Genomic DNA, 16600 nt, shown 5'->3' with positions numbered 1-16600 from the left:
CGATGACATATTACTTATCGGAAATGACATTCCTATGTTGAACTCTGTCAAGATTTGGCTTGGGAAATGTTTTTCGATGAAAGATCTAGGAGAAGCACAGTACATATTGGGCATCAAGATTTACAGAGATAGATCTAAAAGGATGATTGGACTTAGTCAAAGCACTTATATCAATAAGGTGCTTGATAGGTTCAAGATGGCAGACTCCAAGCGAGGCTACCTACCCATGTCTCATGGAATAACTCTAAGCAAGACTCAGTGCCCAAAAACACTTGATGAGCGTAGACGAATGAATGGGATTCCATATGCATCATTGATTGGTTCAATAATGTATGCTATGATATGTACACGCCCGGATGTTGCGTACGCACTCAGTGCTACGAGCAGATACCAGTCAGACCCAGGAGAGGCACATTGGACTGCTGCCAAGAATATTCTGAAGTACCTGAAAAGGCACAAAGATGACTTCCTGGTCTATGGTGGAGATTATGAATTAATTGTTAAAGGCTATACGGACGCAAGTTTCCAAACCGACAAAGATGATTTCAGATCACAGTCTGGGTTTGTCTTCTGCCTCAACGGGGGTGCAGTAAGCTGGAAAAGTGCTAAGCAAAGCACCATTGCGGATTCTACAACTGAAGCAGAGTACATTGCTGCACATGAAGCAGCAAAGGAAGCTATATGGCTAAGGAAGTTCATAGGTGAACTTGGTGTAGTCCCCTCCATTAAAGGACCAATAGCCCTGTATTGTGATAATAACGGAGCTATGGCACAGGCAAAGGAGCCTAGACACCACCAGAGAGTCAAGCATGTACTTCGTAGATTTCACCTTCTACGAGAGTTCGTTGAAAGAAAAGAAGTCGAGATAAACAAGATTGGAACTGATGACAACATATCAGATCCATTGACTAAACCTCTGCCGCAGGCGAAGCACAACTCGCACACTGCAGCTATGGGAATCAAGCATATTGGAGAATGGCTTTGATATCCCTGATTAATGTTTTAAAGTTTTAGAGTTTAAATCTTTGTAAAACATTATTGGTTAATCATTCACAATAAATGAAAAGAATTCATTTTTCCATTTAATTTGTGGTTTATTAAATGATGAGTCCCTTCAATTTGACAATATATTCAAGATAGACTGTCAGGACCAGTCCTGTGACTAAGAAATGTCTATCAAGTGAACTTGAATGTCAAAGGTTGAAAATGGTCCCTAGTCGGAGTTTTCTATAAAATTGGACGCATAGAAAACGTTAGACGATTAGAATGCAAGATGACTAGTAGTTCTGTTTCTTGAACTATGTGGACATGGCAATGTCATAATCATTTGCATAGATACTTACTTTGGGAAGACTAGTATCGGACAAGACCTATGAAACTTTACTGTAAGAGATGAAAATCTGTCATAAGTAAATTTCATTAAATTATTAGACACTAAATCCTCAATACCTGAGTGATTTGAGATTACTTGTTTGAGAACTGGTTGCTTTGACGCTGACCAACCGTCGCACCGTAAAAGGAGGCTATAAAGGCAACGCTCAGGTAATCACCTATCAAACGAAGTCTAATCTCAAGATCGCAAGATTGGGATTGTCCTCCCATAAATCGGGATGAGATGCTTAAAAGTTGTACAAGGCCACTCGGAGAGCTAGAAACTGTGAAATGCATGGCCGTGCTCGGATGAATCATAGGCTATGATTATCTGTTTATTTGATCAGTTGAACTCTGAAACCGAGGAACACTTCTAGATATAATAAGGATGACAACTCTTACCTTATGTTCAAGAGCAAGCATCGAGCGACAAAGGAATTAGGAAATGCACACTTGTCCCTAAGGACAAGTGGGAGACTAAAGGAAATAATGCCCTTGGTCCAAGTATGCATTCAATGTTAAGTCTAATAAATGTGGTTCAGTATTAATTAACAAGTTAATAATTCAGTGAGATCAAGTGAGCTGAATGCCTAGCTAGAGGCCGCTTCAGTTCAAGTGGAATTAATGATATTAATCCACAGCTTACTCTTGACTGAACCCGTAGGGTCACACAAATAGTACGTAAACGGATCAAGTATTTAATGGCATTAAATACTCCATCTATGGATATTCAGAATCGACGGATCTTGGTTTCAGTGGGAGCTGAGATCGTCACAGGCAAGAAATGAATACTCCGGAAACGATGATATTGCTGGAAACGGAAATATGGATCGTATCGGAAATATAAATATTATCCAAGTCGTAGATGTTGCCGGAAACGGAAACATGGTACGTATCGGAAAATATTATCGGAAATGGAAATATTGCCGGAAACGGAAATATTGTCAGAAACGGAAATATTATCGGAATCGGAAAATAATTCCGGAAACGGAAATATTAAATATTTGTTCGAAACGGAAATTAATTCCGGAATCGGAAATATTAAATATTGTTCGTATCGGAAATAAATTCCGGAATCGGGAATTTAATCGAAAGCGTATCGTACGAATTAGCATCGGACGAGGCTCGCTAGACGAAGGCCCAGCACGAAGCCAGGCCATCGCCCAACAAGCCACACGCATCACCAACACACGCCAAAGCCTCGACCAGGCCCAGCGCAAGCCAGGCCCAGCCGAAGCCATGGGCGCGCGCGGACAGTAGCATGGTCCGAGCGCTGTGCGCTCAGCGTGGGCCGCAAGGCCTGCGCGGGTGTACGGTGCTCGTGCGATGCTCGTGTGCGAATCCTAAAGCTATCGGGATTCGATAAAAGATTAAATCCTAAACCTATTAGATAAAGTTTATTTAAATAGAGTCCTAGCAGGATTCTAATTAAATAAATAAGTATCCTAATAGGATTCCAATTCCTTTTCCATACCTCTATAAATAAGGGCCTAGGGTCATTGTTTATACACAAGTTTTCAAGTATTCAAAACTAGGATTTTTAAGCAGAAAAATCAGCCATAACTCTTGCCCATTTAGCCGAAAATAAGTAGTACCTTAAGGGCGATTCTAGTTGGTCAATCTTAAGGCGGATCCGGACGTGCTGTAGACTATCTACGGAGGGACGACACTTGGAGTCCTAAATACTTGTTCTTGTTCGGTTCGGGCGCAGCTAGGGAAGGCATGCAACAAAGAGTATGCATCTAAACTATGCTAAATGATTATGTGTAAATAATATGTTTTCCTGGCTTTATGGTTTTTCCGCATGATTTATGAATTGTCATATGTATCATAACCTAACATTTCCGATACTAATCTTCTCAAGTAAGTATCTATGCAAATGATTACGACATTGCCGTGTCCACATAGTTCAAGAAACAGAACTACTAGTCATCTTGCACTCTAGTCGTCTAGCGTTTTCTATGCGTCCACCTTTATAGAAACTTCCGACCAGGGACCATTTTCAACTTTTGACATTCAAGTTCATTTGATAGACATTTCTTAGTCACAGGTTTGGTCCTGACAGTCTATCTTGAATTATATCGTCAAATTGAAGGACTCTAAAACTTTAAAACATTTATTAAGGACAAAGTATTAAACTCTAAAACTTTAAAACATTTATTAAGGACATCAAAGACATTCTCCAACATGCTTGATTCCCATAGCTGCAGTGTGCGAGTTGTGCTTCGCTTGCGGCAGAGGTTTAGTTAATGGATCTGAGATGTTTTCATCAGTTCCAATCTTGCCTATCTCGACTTCTTTTTTTTCAACGAACTCTCGTAGAAGGTGAAATCCATGAAGTACATGCTTGACTCTCTGGTGGTGTCTCGGCTTCTTTTCCTGTGCAATAGCTCCGTTATTGTAACAATATAGAACTATTGGTCCTTTAATGGAGGGGACTACACCAAGTTCACCTATGAACTTCCTTATCCAAATAGCTTCCTTTGTTGGTTCATGTGCAACAATGTACTTCGCTTCAGTTGTTGAATCCGCAATAGTGCTCTGTTTAGCACTTTTCCAGCTTACTGCACCTCCGTTGAGGCAGAAGACAAACCCAGACTGTGATCTGAAATCATCTTTGTCGGTTTAGAAACTTGCGTCCGTATAGCTTTTAACAATTAATTCTTCTTCTCCACCATAGACCAGGAAATCATCTTTGTGCCTTTTCAGGTACTTTAGAATATTCTTGGCAGCATTCGAATGCGCCTCTCCTGGGTCTGACTGGTATCTACTCGTAGCACTGAGTGCGTACGCAACATCCGGGCGTGTACATATCATAGCGTACATTATTGAACCAATGAATGATGCATATGGAATCCCATCATTCTTCTACGCTCATCTAGTGTTTTTGGGCACTGAGTCTTGCTTAGAGTCATTCCATGAGACATGGGTAGGTAGCCTCGCTTGGAGTCTGCCATATTGAACCTTTTAAGCACCTTATTGATATAAGTGCTTTGACAAAGTCTAATAATCCTTTTAGATCTATCTCTGTAGATCTTGATGCCCAGTATGTACTATGCTTCTCCTAGATCCTTCATCGAAAAACATTTCCCAAGCCAAATCTTGACAGAGTTCAACATAGGAATGTCATTTCCGATAAGTAATATGTCGTCGACATATAACACTAGAAAAACAGTTTTGCTCCCACTTGTCTTCTTGTAAACACAAGATTCGTCTACGTTCTTGACGAAGCCAAAGTCACTGACTGCTTTATCAAAATGTATATTCCATCTCCTTGATGCTTCCTTTAATCCATAAATGGATTTCTTAAGCTTGCATACCTTTTTAGGATTCTTTGGATCCTCAAAACCCTCAGGTTGTGTCATAAACAAAGTTTTTGTTAAAACGCCGTTTAAGAAAGCGGTTTTGACATCGATCTGCCATATTTTGTAATCGTAATATGTAGCGATTGCTAACATTATCCGAATAGACTTTAGCATTGCAACTGGTGAAAAGGTTTCATCATAATCCACACCGTGGACTTGCCTGTATCCTTTTGCAACCAATATAGCTTTGAAAACTTCTAGGTTCCCATCCTTGTCCTTTCTCAGTTTGAAAACTCATTTGCTTCCTCTGGCTTGGTAGGAAAATTGACCAAATCCTAAACTTGGTTTTCAAACATGGAGTCTAATTCAGATTGCATGGCTTCTTGCCATTGCTTGGAGCTAGGGCTTATCATATCTTGTTTGTAAGTTGCAGGTTCATCGCTTTCCAGCAATAGAATTTCATGGCTCTCATTTGTCAAAATACCTATGTATCTTTCTGGTTGAGACCTATATCTCTGCAATCTACGAGGGGGTTACATTTCTAGTCGGTTCTTGATTCTCACCAGATACTTCTAAAGATCTCCGAGTTTCCATCTGAATGTCATCTCGATCATTCTCTAGAGTTTGTTGTTCGACTCGAATTTCTTCGAGGTCTACTTTTCTCCCACTTTTCATTTTGGAAATGTGATATCTTTCCAGAAAGATACCATCTCGAGCAACAAACACCTTGTTCTCAGATGTATTGTAGAAGTAATAGCCCTTTGTTTCCTTTGGGTAGCCCACAAGGATACATTTGTCAGATTTCGGTTGAAGTTTGTCTGAAATTAATCGTTTGACGTATACTTCATAACCCCAAATCTTTAAGAAAAGACACATTTGGAGGCTTTCCAAACCATAACTCATATGGAGTCTTTTTGACAGCTTTAGACGGAGCTATATTTAGTGTGAGTGCAGCTGTGTTTAGTGCATGTCCTAAAAATTCTATTGGAAGTTCGGCCTAACCCATTATTGATCGAACCATGTCTAGCAAGGTCCTGTTCCTCCGTTCTGACACACCGTTCCATTTAGGTGTTCCGGGAGGAGTCAATTCTGACAAGATTCCACATTCTTTTAGATGGTCATCAAATTCAGGCTTAGATGTTCACCGCCTCTATCAGACCACAATGCTTTAATCTTCTTGCCTAATTGATTCTCTACTTCACTCCGAAATTCCTTGAATTTGTCAAAGGATTCAGAATTATGCTTCATTAGGTAGACATAACCATATCTACTGAAGTCATCAGTGGAAGTGATAAAGTAGCTGAAACCACCTCTAGCATTTGAAATCATTGGTCCACATACATCTGTATGGATTAAACCCAATATATCAGTTGCTCTTTCTCCAACTTTAGAGAAAGGTTGCTTTGTCATTTTGCCAAGTAAGCATGATTCGCATTTACCATAATCCTCTAATTTAAATGGTTCTAGAATTCCTTCCTTTTGAAGTTTTTCTATGCGCTTCATGTTAATATGGCCTAATCGACAATGCCACAGATATTTGAGATCTGAATCATTAATTTTGGCCTTTTTGGTATTTATGTTATAAACTTGTTTGTCGTCATCTAGCACATAAAGTCCATTGACTAATTTAGCAGATCCATAAAACATCTCTTTAAAATAAAACGAGCAACTATTATCTTTTATTAAAAAGCTAAATCCCTTAGCATCTAAGCAAGAAATAGAAATGATATTTTTAGTAAGACTTGGAACATGGAAACACTCTTCCAGTTCCAAAACTAGCCCAGAGGGCAACGAAAAATAATAAGTTCCTAAAGCTAATGCAACAATCCTTGCTCAATTTCCCACTCGTAGGTCGACTTCACTCTTTCTTAACTTTCTACTTCTTCTTAGTCTTGTGAATTTGAACATAAGTGTGAGCCACAACCTGTATCTAATACCCAAGAAGTTGAATTTGCAAGTATACAGTCTATAATGAAGATACCTGAAGATGGAACGACAGTTTCGTTCTTCTGATCTTCCTTATATGTGGGACATTCTCTTTTGTAATGGCCAATTCCATCACAATAAAGACAACTTGATGTTGACTTGTCCTGCTTTGTCTTCTTTCTGGGAACTGACTCAACATTGCCCTTGGACTTTCTAACTTTCTTGAAAGGTCTCCCTTTAGCCTTGAGTAAATCTTTGGCTTCACAGTCGAGTACTATTTCAGCATTTTTGACTAGCCGAATAAACTCACCGATTGTTTCTTCTCTTGGTTCACTCATGTAGTATTGCCTGAAGCGTCTAAATCCTTCATAGAGTGAATTGAGTAAGATGGAGACATCCATCCTTTCGCTTATTGGTGAACCTAGCAGACTCAAGTGATCAAACAATGATAACATGTAGTTCACATGATCCCTAAGTGGTTTACCAACTCTTTGTTTAGTGCGAAGGACTTGAGCATGTGTTTCCTGGACTTCTTGCCTGAAACATCTGTTATGAAGATCAACCTTCAACCCTTTCATCGATTCAATCAACTCATGGACATTTAGGTCTCTTTCTTCCGTGCTACCACGATAGATATCCCTTAGATCCCTGAAAAGCATATATGGTTCGTAAGCTACAAACCTTCTATGCTAATCGTCAGGGATGTTTCTCAGCATGAGACTCATGATCTTTTGGAGATCCGCTTCCCAGGCGGCGTGTCTTTCAAGAGTCATGTCTCTTGCATAATAGCTTGAAATGGGGTAGAACAATGCATACTCAATCCCATTAAGTTTCACTACTTCAACCAATTTATCTTGCCATTCAAGAAAATTTGTTAGGTTCAACTTGATCATAAGTGCAGAACCCTTGATGATTTTTTTATTGTTGTTTTCCATAGTTAAAACTACAATTGAAAAGAATAAACAAATAAATAACCATTCATATTTTATCTTAATAAACTTAAATTCTAGCTTTCATGCATAATTCAATATTTATTATGCATTTTATTTGAGTTTTGTGTTCCGACAGGTGTGAATAAAATGAATCCAAGATCCTTAAATCATTGAAGAATTAAGCACATTTTGTATTTAGACTCAATTCTAAAATATTTTAGGTAAGAAAATCCTTTGCTAATAGTGTAGAAACTACTCTTGGTTGATAGGTACGTCTAAGGACTTATTAGTGTAGACACCTACTTTTGTCCCCATTCCCGCAAGGGAAAAGGTTCGATGATGAAAACGTAAATCTCCACTTGACAACGCATCTCCTATAAAATAAACGAATCTCGATTCCCCATTTCATTTCACCCGAAACCTGCTATTTATGGAAACCTGCTAAAAATAGTAACCGCCGTAAAGGGTAGTTGCTAAAAGTAGTAAGAATAAAAAGATAGAAACCTGTCAGAATTAGGTGTTGCATTCCAACATAAATCCTAAATGAGATAGAAAACTGCGAGAATCCTATTCCTAATATGATTCGGAAATAAGAGTTACGTATTAATTAAAATCCTAACGAGCCTAGAGTTCGTAACGGGCCCAGACGCATTCCGTCATAAAATTGATACGCGCTAAAAGACTCGATTAAGTCTCAAACTCTACGGATTTCAGGAATCCGAATCTGACCAAAGAATTCAGCCAGACCCTATTTTTAACGCCCAGCCCTGGGCGCCGAAAATTCCAGCGCCCAGAGTTGGGCGCCGAAAGTACCTGGGACAGATTCTTTTCCTAATCCGTTTCGTATTCAAATTCCTGCAAAACTATCTTTCTACGCCACTTTTTCCTATAAATAGACCCCTAAGTTCGACGTGAAAAGCACACACAACAACACACAATTATATTCTGAGTATTGACTCCAACCCTTAGCCTAAGCCTCTCGCTGCAAAACTGTTCACGCGTTCTGTCGCAATCGATCCATAAATCGAACAGAACGTATCCTGTCCCATAATCGAGATTCGTTAAATAAAAAGGAGAAATAGCAAAGTCAAAGTGGTTAGTTTTCTGAGAACCGTGACGCACCTCTCAAGGGTGCGTCGTAATGTGTCCTTTTTTTGATGATTTAACTGCTTTCCTCGCCCTTTTTATGAACTGTTAAACTAACCTAATCTGATTGTTCTATCACGCCTAACAAATATAATATTTTTGGGAAATCGGATTATCATGCTAGGTCCCCTAATGCTACTTAAATCAGATAATCACGATCGAATTAGTGTTATATGTTGCATATTGCTAAAATCAACTCAGATTAGTTTAATAGTTAATGCATGTCCCTTCAATTATTTATGCTGAGCTAGTAAGGATATCCTGCCTCTGGAGTTATCGACGAGCGAAGTACTCCTCTCGGTAGTTACAGTCCCCCGAACCCTCAATCTCTACCTTGCGGGTGTATATTGAGAGATCCCCACACCAGGGATCACAAGGGAACCTATGGCCACTAGTAGACAAAACCCCTGTTGCAGCCCCCTTGTTGCAGCGTACATGTGTTAATACGCTTCAACAACCAGTCGGTCAACGCGGGTCAAACCCTTTAAAGGGTTATTGCAGGGTACAATTTAATTGTTCCCTGCAAAAAAATTTGTTGCAGCGTACATTTTAAAAGCCCCCTGCAATAGCTTGTTTTTATTGCAGCGTACTTCTTAAAGCCCCCTGCAATAACCCGGTTAAAAAAAACAATCGCTGCAATATTCGTTGAAACTAATTCAAAACAAATTAAGCATCTCTCGCGCTCAACTCCCTTCTTCTCCCTTAACTTTCCCTGCGTCGTCCCCTCAAAAAAAAAAACCTTTCCCTTCATCGTCAATCTAGCTTCTTCGTCGGTGGTTCTGGCCTCCTCGCCAGAGGCCACCTATTAGCTTGCTCGGCCGTTGGTTCCAAGGAAACACTTAGCTTGCTCGCGCCGGTGGTTTCAAGAAAGAAAGTTGCTCGCGTCCTATTTTCCGTCAACCTCTTCGTCGCGGCTAGTAATCTTCCCTATCCCCTCAGGTTTGCTCAATTCGTTTACCTGATTTTCGTTTTAAGAATTAGGGTTCTGTGCGTTTGTTCAATTCTTTTTTAGGGTTTGTTCAATTCGTTTTTTCAATTCGTTTTTAGGGTTTCATTCGTTTGTTCAATTCGTTTTTAGGGTTTGTTCAATTTGTTTGTTCAATTGGTTTTTAGGGTTTATTTAATTTGTTTGTTCAATTCGTTTGTCCAGTCACTGTAGCTAGGCCTAACATGGTAGGAGTATGTGAGTGACGCTGACAAAATAAATCAATGTAACAATGCAACTATTTGCTATGCGCATCCTCTGCTAGATTTCCCTGTATATAGACTTAGTGAGGTAGTGTACATTTGTTGTCACTGACTCACTGGTTTGGCTTAACTTCCCTTGCTTTATTCCAAATCATGTTTTGATGACGAGCTTCCCGTTATGATTATATTTTGGCCTTCATCTCTGTTCCACATCACAAGCTTTTTGCTTAAAAGACATCCCAATTTGAAAGTGTAACAATTTTTTTCATGAAAGATTAGATCCCTTTTTTCGGTTACCGGGTCTCTTGCTTTTCCTTCTTCAAATCTCTAGCAATTATGATTCATTGAAAAATAAATAAATCAAGAGCCTTTTCCATATCTCTTCCTCCGCACTGAACCTCTCGATCTGATAAACCAAAGTAAGGAAATCTCTGCAATGTTGGAAGCACTTAGAAGCAGCATCCAAAAGTTCAACGAGCTAAAATACACTCGCATATCTGAACTAGAAGAACCCAGTGCGCGCATCTGCTTATACTCAACCTCGAAAAGTTCATCGCTCTTGCCCTTTTCCAGATTTGTAACTTTTTAGCATCAATTTCTGATTTTGTGATGTTTTTGTCGATTTCGTTTGAACTTCATGTTGATTTTGCTGCGATTGTGTTGAGTTTTTTTCTTGTTTGTTATGGATTTCACGGAATTTAGTTTTTATTTTTATTTTTTTTATTTGTAAGGTTATATGTTGTGAGATTAGGGTTTTGAGGGATCAAATCTTTGGGAGGATTTGAGCAGAGTTAGGAGTTCAGATTGGTTTAAATGTGTCAGGGTATACAAGTAATCGAGGAACTAATTGGAATAGATTGAATTTGGTTAGTTTGTGTGTTTCTTCTGTGAAATTAGTACGGTATGAATGCAAGAACTATTGTTGTAATGTGATTAGTCATACTTGATTTTGTTAGTTTCTTTGTTTGATGTGAAGTCTATTAATTCCATATTTCTACTGGTTCTACAAATGTTGGATTTGTACTCAGCTTGAGCCAAATGCAAAGGTCTCGTTGTATTCTCTAATGCATCTAGGAAGGGCCTATGAAAATTAGGTAGAGCCAGAGCCAAATAGGGGAAGTAAATAATGATAATTTGGTCATAGGTTTCAAGTTAAGGGTAAATATTTTGAAAATAGAAATTAACAATTTTCTTTTATGATTGTAGTTGTAGTACTAAGTTACTTATTAAAGTTTGGTGTGATGGGTACTTCCCGTCTTGCAGAAGAGAATTTATTTTTCTGATTTAGATTCCGTTATAGGAGCTCATGTTGAGTTATACTGGTTTGCATTGGAGTGTTTTTGGTTTTGCTGCTGCTCCTGGTTTGTTCAATTCCGTTTTTCTCTTATTGGGAGTCATTTTTCATTTTTCATATTCTGTTTTGCTCTTACTGGTGACTGTTTAAGAATTTTTTATTTTATTTGGGTATAAGTATCATTTGTAATCTTCTGTGTAATGTGATATATTGTCTACAAGACACGTGCATTTTTCTTCCCCGAGCCTGATCTTATGTTTACATTCTATTGCAGTATCTTTATGAGAACAAAAAGTTGATCCTAGCTATATTGGACAATCAAAACCTTAGGAAGCTCACTGAGTGTGCTTAGTAAGTTGTTGCTTAAGTTATGTGCTACCTGTTGTTCTGTCTTTTATTTCCTGCTGTTCTTGTGAATTTTTGTGAAACCGTTGGACGATTATTTTTATTAGTTGGATTGGGATCTATGTGAACATCTTTTGCATTTTTAGAAACATATGAACTGGTAAATACGCAACTTGCATCCGCGTGGTTTCTTTTCTAGCATTTACCTTTTCTCAAACCTTCTCAGTAGTCTTAGATTTTTTTTGTTTTTGGCTTGCTTTTGTTGCAAGGCCTAGGTGTTTAGTTGGTTGATCTTGTACAAATTTTGGTTCCGATTCTGGTTTTTATAAGTTATTTCCCAAAAAAAAATAAGTTTTGATATTTCAGTACAACATTGAGGTTGTTCTGATCAATTTGTAATCGTAACACTGAGGCTTTCTGATCAGTTTTGATTTTTCAGTTCGATTAGTTTTGATTTTCCAGTAAAATATGGTATGTTCCAATCAGTTTGTGTGTATGTTGTTTTCCTGCTTTTGCTAGTAATCTAGAAACTGCAGGAGTATATGCAGATTTTGCTACTAAAATCATAAATTTGGAGTTTCGGGAAACTGCCCTGAAAGCCTGATGTATGAAATTAAAAGTTCAAGACAATTAATTTTTTAAATAAGCAGGTTTCCTCAATAACATGTAGTGATTTCGCAATCGTATCCTCAATTAACTTATAAGGCTTCAATAGAAATAACTTGTAGCAGCAATATTTGAAGTTTATAAGTAATACGTAATGATCTATTGGTTCTTCTTGTTCTCTGCTAGTGTTTACTGCAGAATCCAGTCTTACTGTTATGCTATATAAGCTTCTGTCAAAGAAAATCAATAAAACATTCTGCTTAATTTAATGATTGTCCTTGTAAATAAGAACAAGAGTCATACCACTCTTTTAGTGAGTCCATGGGACATACACATGAACATGATGGGATATATTCATGAAAAGATCTGTATATGTTACATGGCTCTTGGTTTTTAGCTCATTGATCTTGCATATTGCATGTTGTATTCTTCTCCATTCAGGGCAATCAACTTGACTAGCAATTCTAAATATGAGATCTCCCGTGGAAATCATGTACATATTTCTGATGTCTAAATGCACAACTTGCATCAACTCTAGATAGTATAAATAATGAGAGAGAATCGCAAGATGTATGTCATGAATTGATTAGTATTCTTGTTTAAACAGATAGGATTCAATGGTGGTGTTCCAATAGCTGAGGAATTATTTATCCAGAACATAGCTGGCAAGCATAATGATGACATTTACCAGGGCTCTCTTCCCTGATGACTTCGAGCAGGCTTGAAATTCACAGATCAGAAGGTAGCTTATTTCAGGAGGTAAATGTCAGTCATTCTTTGATTTGGAAAATTGTTGAATACTCTACTAGCTGGCGAGTTTATTTGGGATTTATTCAATTTATATACGAAGTAATCGAATTCGGTTGATTCTAAATGTTTCTATATGCCTAAGACTTAACAACATTGCTTCATACTTCTACTTGTGTATGGAGAATGGTAATGGTTTTCCGATACTGGGTTAAGTTACTTGGTTAGACTGCATTTCTGTGAGATCTTTGCTAATATAACAAAGGTAAACCAGTTTGTGTTTAATATCTACCTCAACAATCAAACTGCATCCTCTGGATATGATATCATTGCCTTGGCAACAAGCAATGGGATACCTAATGTTCAGGACTTTGTGGTGCTTCCTCCCGATAGTAAAGAACCTCAGCAGAATCTATGGCTTGCAACTTCATCCAGATACCAGTGGTACTCCCAAACCTAATTACTATAACTCATTTCTGAATGGAGTTGAGATATTTAAGATGAGCACCCCCACTGGTTCTCTTGCTGGCCAGAATCCAATTCCTGCCCCCACATCAGACTTCATTGAATCTCCATCAGGCTCGTAGAATATGATCTGAAGGGGTGCAATGGTCTGTGGTCATCTGTTATACAGTCCTTAACCTAGGGATTATATTCTGTTTTCATCTCACTTTCATGTTCATCAGATCTTTTTTCCGAAGTCAATTTTATACCAAACAGCACCAAGGGATTATATTCTGTAGTTCCAAACCCCTAAAATAATTCTACTAAAGTGGTTTCATCTTGATGTAAAAACTGCAGGAAAGTTTTCCATCAGAATGAGCCTTCACTTTTATAAATGTGTTTTGATATAGTGTTCATACTTTGTAGCATGAAGAATGAAAAGATTCATTATGAATATCATGTTTTATAAACCTATTTCTCCATGTCTCTGGGAAAGTAACTGTTACTAAGGGTACCACTTTTATATTATCTTCGGTTCTACTGAAAACTGAAGTGTAATAGTAAGGGAAATCTAAATGTTTAAGAGATGGTTTTGACTCGAGTTCATATTATTTGTTAATCTTGCATTTGAAACTAGATAGTTAGTCCTGTACTGGAACATCATAACTTTTGCAAACATAAATCCTTGTTCCTCTTTGCCCCTTGGTTTCATTAGGAACCATTGGAAATCTTTTTGGTGGAAGTAAGCATAGAAACTACTTCGTGTAAAGCATCATTGAAATGGAGATGATACCACATCCATACATATATGTTTTCCGCGGTAACTAGAAGGAAGTTATGGATTAGACACTGAGATTTAACTGTCAGATTAGAATTTGCTATGCCCCAGAGTTAAGTCTTAACTGAACTAGAGTTGCAAACACGAAAACAATCTGCTGATGTTAATTTCTTAACTGGGGGTCGAGTTTATATGACTGCAAATTTGATTCTATACTTCACTCACCACCCTTTTGTATGTTTTACTTGATGCAGGAACACCCTATGTACGATGATTAATTACCAAATTGTTGTTGGGCATGAATCAGAAGGTGGCATTACTCCCACAACGGGTGACGAATCACAAGGTATTAGTACGATTACAAAGACCATTAAAGGCCGTGGTCCCCCTCCCCCTCCAACTTTGAACTAATATACCTAAGAATTCATTTCAAACTTATTACATGATTAATATTATTAATTTTAAGTTTCCAAGACTCAATACAATCTATTTATGCACATTTGAGACTTGTTTGGTCGTTATAGGTCATGTTTAGACTAAAATGACATTTTCGCTCCAACTTTGAACTAAAGAACCTTAGGACTCATTTGATTCTTATTACATTATTCATATGCATAGTTTTAACTTTCTTAAACTCATTCGAATCTATTTATGCAAATTTAAGGCTCACTGGGTCGTTATAGGTCATATTTAGAGCTAAAATGACATTTCCACTCCCAATTTTGAACTAAAGAACCCAAGGACTCGAATGATTCTTATTACATGACTAATATGTATAGTTTTAACTCTGTAAAACTCATCCAATCTATTTATGCACATTTAAGGCTCACTGGATCGTTATAGGTCATATTTAGAGCTAAAATGACATTTTCGCTCCCAACTTTGAACTAAAGAACCTAAGGATACATTTGATTCTTATTACATGACTAATATTCATAGTTTTAACTTTCTAAAACTCATTCGAATCTATTTATGCACATTCAAGGCTTATTGGGTCGTTATAGGTCATATTTAGGCTAAAATGACATTTTCGCTCCCAACTTTGAACTAAAGGACCTAAGGACTCATTTGATTCTTATACATGACTAATATGCATAGTTTTAACATTCTAAAACTCATTCGAACCTATTTATGCACATTTAAGGCTCTTTGGGTCGTTATAGGTTATATTTAGAGCTAAAATGACATTTCCGCTCCCAACTTTGAACTAAAGAACCTAAGGATACATTTGATTCTTATTACATGACTAATATGCATAGTTTTAACTTTCGAAAACTCATTCGAACCTATTTATGCACATTTAAGGCTCGTTGGGTCGTTATAGATCATATTTAGAACTAAAATGACATTTCCGCTCCCAACTTTGGGTCGTTATAGGTAATTAATTAATTTTTCTTACTCTTCATTGATTCGTATTCTAGACTATAAGTACATTTTAATTAGATTCTTGAATGTTAAAATGTGACATTTTATTTGCATTTAATCGATCTAATGCTCCCATCAAATTTTTGTTTTTGTAAAGGTTTATACTCCGAGGACTGCGCCTTATGCTAGTGAGGAAATTGACGTGGTTCGTGAGCAATGGGCGAAGTTTTTTACCAGCAAGTATTTATTATTGACCTGAGCGCGCTTGATCGAGTTGGTTTAGATGTTATAGAACAATCTTTTATGTTAAAATGTATGCGTACGTTGAAATTGGAACGTACATATATTTATTTAAATGTATATGGTATGTGCACTTTGGTTTTGAGATATATACAAAACACCTGTTATTGTTTTTATATTTGTTATACAGGTTGCGATATTCTATTAATGTTGTGACAGGTTTCGATCTATATTTGGTGCAAGGCACTCTAGGTATCCCTAAACAAAACAAAAATTTTCCCGCCAAAAGTGCTTTGTTGCAGCGTACATATATATGTGTACGCTGCAACAAGTGCCAAAAATTTGGCAAAATTCTTGACTTGTTGCAACGTACAAATAGATGTACCCTGCAACAGGTTGGGTCTTTTGCAGCGTACAACAATTTGTACGCTGCAACAAGTCCAGAATTTTGCCAAATTTTTAGCACTTTTTGCAGCGTACATATGCATGTACGCTGCAAAAAAGCACTTTTCGCAGCGAACATTGTACGGTGCAACAAGTTCAGACTTGTTGCAGGCCCCCCAGTTGCAGCATACGTTGTACGCTGCAACAGGGGTCTAAAAGCCCGCTGCAATAAGGGTTTTTTCTACTAGTGGGCCGTCGTGGTCAAACATAATTGCACTCCCTTTATGTCACGATAACCGGGTTTTGTCAGTTTTTCTCATTGTCGTTAAAAACTGAATGGAGACTCCTATATTACTAGTCAATTGGGTGTATACTCACAGGAAATCCAATTACACTTGATTGAATAAAAAGAACCGTCACACCCACGAGGGACAAGGTCACGCGTTAGCCTCGCGCTTTTTCGACCCCCTCACAATTAGGTAAACCTATCTTATTTGCCACGACATAAAAGGACTCCTTACTTATATCG

At 37.7% G+C, this 16600-nt stretch overlaps 1 long non-coding RNA gene across 2 annotated transcripts; it reads left to right on the top strand.

Moving 5' to 3' along the window:
- Positions 1-10024: 10024 nt before the first annotated feature.
- LOC130464210 (uncharacterized) lies at positions 10025-15863 on the top strand. Of its 2 annotated transcripts, XR_008924554.1 has the most exons (5): positions 10025-10416; positions 11437-11513; positions 12721-12872; positions 14337-14428; positions 15605-15863. It is a non-coding gene; the product is annotated as an uncharacterized lncRNA (long non-coding RNA). The 2 variants fall into 2 exon arrangements; XR_008924553.1 differs by having other exon boundaries at positions 10030-11513.
- Positions 15864-16600: the final 737 nt, after the last annotated feature.

The sequence above is a fragment of the Spinacia oleracea genome, chromosome 6, assembly GCF_020520425.1.
Source record: "Spinacia oleracea cultivar Varoflay chromosome 6, BTI_SOV_V1, whole genome shotgun sequence".
NCBI classification, from domain to species: domain Eukaryota; kingdom Viridiplantae; phylum Streptophyta; class Magnoliopsida; order Caryophyllales; family Amaranthaceae; genus Spinacia; species Spinacia oleracea.
Note: the sequence above shows the minus strand (reverse complement) of the source record. Positions and strands in the feature narration are given on the sequence as shown.